Genomic DNA, 5,701 nt, shown 5'->3' on the forward strand with positions numbered 1-5,701 from the left:
GAATGTTCTGGTCAATTACTCTATTTGGTTTACTCTAGGTTTATGAGGAAACATTCTGAAAAATTCTCCTAAATTAATCTTTGCTTCTGTCATCTCTTCTTACTATGATTTGAATGTGTCCCCAAAGTTGATGTATTGAAAACTTAATTGCCAATGTAATAGTGTTGGGAGATGGGCCTAAAAAGGGGGGGGGGTCTTCCCTCATGATTGGGCTAATGTCATTTTTGTGAGAGTGAGCATGTTATAAAAGTGAGTTTGGCCCCCTCTTGCTCTTTTGCTCTCTCACACTGCCTTGCCATTTCACCTTTCACCATGGGATGATGCAGCAAGAAAATCCTCACTGGATGCTGGCCCTTTAACCTTGGACTTCCCAGCCTCCAGAACTCTAAGAAATAAATTTATTTTATTTATAAATTCCCCAATTTGTGGTGTTCTGTTAGAATTAAAATGAACTATGGCATTAAATTGACACAGAGAAGTGGGTTGTTGGTATAGCAAACACCTGAAAATGTGGAAGCAACTTTGGAAATGGGTAATGGATAGAGGCTGAAAGAATTTGGAGACGTGGGTTTGAAAAACCCTTGATTGCTGTAAAGGAAGTGTTAAGGAGGATTCTTGTGAGGGCTCAGAAGAAGAGAATAGCTGTGGGGAAAGTAAAAACTTCCTAGAGATTACTTAAGTGGTCATAATCAGAATGCTAGTAGAGATATGGACGGTAAAAGTCATTCTGATGAAGTTTTGGATGAAAATAAGGAACAACCCGTTGGAGAATGGAGTAAAGACCATTTTTGTCAGATGGTTGCAAAGAACTTGGCTGAACTGTTTCCATGCCTGAGGGCTTTATGAAAAATGGAATTTAAGAGTAATGGACTAAGATATCTAGTGAAAGAAATCCTCCCTCCCTCCTTCTTTCCCTCCCTCCCTCTCTCCCTCATCCATCCTCCCTCCCTCCTTCCCTCCCAGGTTTCATTCTGTAGCCCCAGCTGGAGGGCAATGGTACAATCATAGTCCACTGTATCGTCAATCTTCTGGAGTCAGATGAGCCTTCCACCTCAGCCTCCTGTGTTGCTGGGACTACAGGCACACACCACCATGCCCAGCTAATTTTTTGTAGAGACAAAGTCTTGCTGTGTTGTCTAGGCTGATCTTGAACTCCTGGATTCAAACAATTCTCCCCATTCTGACTCCCCAATTGCTGTGATTACAAGCGTGAACCACCATACTTGGCCTCTCTTTTGCTCTTTTACTCTCTTGCACTCACTTGTACTTCCACCTTCCACCATGGAATGGTATAGCAAGAGGCGTCCCACCAAACACAGGCCCCTTGACCTTGGATTTCTCAGCCTCTAGAACTGTAAGAAATAATTTTATATATATATATATTTTTTTTTCATTAATCAGTATTTTTTATTATGGTTTTGTGGGATACAGTTAAGGGTTAGGTGTACAATTACGTTTCATTCAGGCACCCTGTTGATAGGTGTTTTCCCATCCCCCGACAGATATTTGCTACTGTTAATTCCATCCCCCTCCCCCCCATAGTTTCCCAGTACCGTCAGTCATTTTCTTATAGTATTGCATTGGATGTTCAAGGTCCATTATATGAGAGAAAACATGTGATATTCGGATCTTTGTTTCTGTGAGAGGTCACTCAGTATTATAGACTCTAGTTCCATCCAGGTTGCAGCGAAATTCATGATTTTGTTCTTTTTTATGGCTGCATAGTATTCCATCGTGTATATGTACCACATTTTTTTAATCCAGTAAAAAGCTCCCATCTATGGTATTCTGTGATAGCAATACAAAAAACATTGAGACAGGCTTAAAATTGAATTTGAATTGCCAAGCATACTAAGAATATGCTCTGAATAGCTTTTTGGAGGTTGTGGACTTCATCTCCAAAGGACATGCTTTCCTCCAAAGTAAGCTGTAAATTTGTAGAATTGTGCATTTGTCTTTGATATCCCTTCCTTCTTATTTCTCTGTCATTATCTCAGACTTTTTTTTCATCTACTTCCCTCTATAAATACCATATTTCAAGAAAGGCTGTGAATTCATTTTCAATAAGTAAGTGACTATTAGATTTTGATATGTTGCCTCACCCAGATATCAAAAGGCTTTATCTAAAGCAAGATTGTCACAACCTACACACTAATGACATTTTGTGTTAAACAATTCTTTGTTGCGAATGGTGTGGGGAGTTGTTCTGTGCACTGTAGAATGCTCAGAAGGATCCCTGGTCTCTACCCACTGGATGTCAACAGCACCTTTCTCTCAGTTGTGACAACTAAAGATGTTTTCACACATTGCCAAATGGGGACAACATTACTTCCAGTTGAGAACACTGGTCTAAGAGGATGAAGTTCCATTTGTGCAATCTTTTGGACATTAGCAAATCAAAAGGAAAAATGCATATTAAGGCAGTAACTGAAAGGCCCTTTTAAAAATAAAGACCTTGAGTCCTTCTTGATAAAGGATCTCCTGATTCTCTAACTGAATTGTATAATCAGTTTTCTCTTCAAACAAATCTGCACATATCCATGTTGTTTCTGAACATCTCTAGTCTAGTTACCTAGTTACGGTAATTTATGATTATGAATAAAAACAGATTTTCCAGGCCTGTTACATATATTCACACCCAATGTACTGGTGGTTTACCTATGCATTTGAAATATCTTCTGTTTAGTCAAAGCTCAGCAGAGACAGAACCAGTAGTCTACCTATCTATCGAGAGATTTATTGGGGATGTTGGGAAGATGGCGGCTGAGTCAGTCTGATTATGTGAGTCCCAGGGTAAGTGAATGGAGAATTTTGTGTGCATGCTGATGAGTGAGCGTGTGTGTGAGTGGCTGACTGAATGAGGGCTAGGGAGCTAGCAGCCAGGGCTCTCCTGATACAGCGGCTCATGCTGCAGCTGCTCAGCTGGATCCTAGTGATTCCTGGGAGGCAGAAGCCAAGCACCATTTTTTAAAAACACAACAAAACCCTGAAAGAAAATGCTGGGAGAGACTGACAAAGTGGGGGCTCGTGAACAAGTGACCAGGGCCCTCCTGGTGCAGCAGCTGGCGCTGCAAGCTTCTCTGCTTGGTCCCTGGCACTTCCCAGGTCCCAGAAGCTGAGCGCCATTTTTTTTAGACAAACGTTTTCCTGTGAAGAAGCGGTTTGGGGAGACTGCCCTCTCCAGGCTTTGCCTCACCACTTCAGTGCCTGGCGGGACATTGGCAGTAGGACTGTGGAGGAAGCCCAGAGGCAAAGTCCCACTGGAGAGGACAAGAGAAGCAACTTGCCACCATCTTGAAGGTTGGGCAGGAAAGTGCCTGACTTGCTCACCACAGAGCAATAGACCCAATCTCTGCAACTGGTGGATCAATTACTCAGGGGTTATTCATGACCCGGAGGGAATACCCTGAAAGTACAAACTTTGGAGGAACCCAATGAGTGCTAAGTCCCAGGCACCCCACCTCCTACCCTGATCCAGCCACAGGACAAAGGGTGTGGCCAGAAAAGGATAAGGAAGAACTCCAAAGAGATCAGTGGTGAGTCTGGTGCTAACCCAAACCCCCTCCTCCCCAGCAATCCTCTGAACATCAGACCCACACAGCTGGGCCACAACTGAGAGGGACAAACCCAGGTAGAGCTGGATGTCAGTCAAAATAGGAGAACTCCATTCCAGGATAGACCTGGCTGGGGTATCCCCGGTGAGTACATACCTGGGGAAGAGACAGTCCTGCACCTCTCCACCAGAGGAGATCTCCCTGACCATTCAAAGTGGGAGGGGAGAACTGCAGCCCAATTCACCCCACTGCCCCTTCTCTTTCCCTACTTTGGACACTGGGGAGAGAGTGAAAGAGGTGGAAGCCCTGCAGGAGAAAACAGATGAGAGGAACAATTACAGAGTCTGCCACAAGAGGGCAGTGTTCTTTTTTCTTTCCTTAAAATTTTTGTTTTTAGTTTAAATTTTTTTTTGCCTGTTTGTTAGTTCATCTATTTTAAAAATATTTTTCCTCTCTACAGGAGATACTTTAAGTGGTAGTAAGCACAGAAGAAAGAAAAAAGAGAATGGCCACACAATTCTGAAGAGAGCCACAGAACACAGAATCGACAGAGAATATAGCACAAAAACAAACTTGAAAACACACACATCAACCCCAAAGCCAAAAGAAAACAAGCAAGCAAACAAAAAACTTTATAAGAACCTCATGACAGGAATAAACAATCACATTTCAATAATCAGCTTGAATGTGAATGGACTAAATGCACCACTGAAAAGTTACAGAATGGCAAACTAGATAAGAAACCATGACCCGATTATTTGCTACATCCAGAAAATTCATCTCACCACAAGGGATGCATATAGACCCAAAGTTAAAGGATGTGTTTTTTGATCTGATTTGCTAGAATCTGGTTGAGGATTTTTGCATCTACGTTCATAAGAGATACTGGCCTGTAGTTCTCTTTTTCTGTTGGATCTTAACCCAGTTTGAGTATCATTTAGCTTCATAAAATGATTTGGGGAGAATTCCATCTTTCTCAATTGCCTGGAATACTTTCAATAGGATTCGTGTCAGCTCCTCCTTGTGCATTTTGTAGAATTCTGTTAATATCAATTCTATTGAAAGTATTTCAGTCAAGACCGTAAATGTAAACACACCGACAAATGTAAAAACATGAACCACATGATTATCTCATTCAATGCAGAAAAAACTTTTGATAAAATCCAGCATCCCTTCCTGATAAAAACCCTCAAACACCTAAGTCTAGAAGGAACATACCTCAAAATAGTATGTGCCATCTACTATAAACCCACTGTGAACATATTGCTAAATGGAGAGAAACTGGAAACATTTCCCCTGAAAACTGGAAAAGACAAGGCAGCCCACTCTCCCCACTTTTGTTCAACATTGTGTTGGAAGTCCAAGCCCAGGAAATTAGACAAGAGAAGGAAATCAGGGGTATCCAAATAGGAAAAGAGGAAGTCAAGTTATTCCTCTTTGCTGATGATATGATCCTATATCTTGAAAATCCAAGAGAATCTGTCAAAAACCTGCTTGCACTGATAAAGGGCTTTGGCAAAGTCTCGGAGTACAAAATAAATGTGTAAAAGACAGTTGCATTCTTATACACCAACAACAAGCAGGCAGAGAACAAAATAAAAAGCACAATCCCATTCACAATAGCCATAAGAAAAAGGAAATACCTCGGCATCTTCCTAACCAGAGAAGTGACCTTTATAATGAGACCTTTATAATGAGAGCTATAAAACACTGCTCAAAGAAATCCAAGAAGACACAAACAAATGGAAAAATATTCCATGCTCATGGATAGGAAGAATCACCATTGTTAAGATGTCTATCCTACCAAAGGCAATCTGCAGATGCCTTGGTAGGATGGACATCTTACCCATTAATTAATTAATGCCAGCCGGGCTCGGTGGCTCAGCCTGTAATCCCATGCCTTGGGAGGCTGAGGTGAGTGGATTGCCTGAGCCTGCAGGTTCGAGACCCGCCTGGGCAACTTGGTGAGACCTCATCTCTACAATAAATAAATAAAAAAATTAGCCGGGTGTGGTAGCACGCACCTGTAGTTCCAGCTACTTGGAAGGCTGAGGCGAAAGGTTTGCCGGAGCCCAGGAGGTCGAGGCTGTGGTGGCCGGGAACAGCCACAGCACTTCAGTCCGGATGACAGAGTGAGACTCCAACTA

The sequence above is a fragment of the Carlito syrichta genome, unplaced genomic scaffold (assembly GCF_000164805.1).
Source record: "Carlito syrichta isolate Samal-C Ts95f unplaced genomic scaffold, Tarsius_syrichta-2.0.1 Scaffold123581, whole genome shotgun sequence".
Taxonomy (NCBI): Eukaryota; Metazoa; Chordata; class Mammalia; order Primates; family Tarsiidae; genus Carlito; species Carlito syrichta.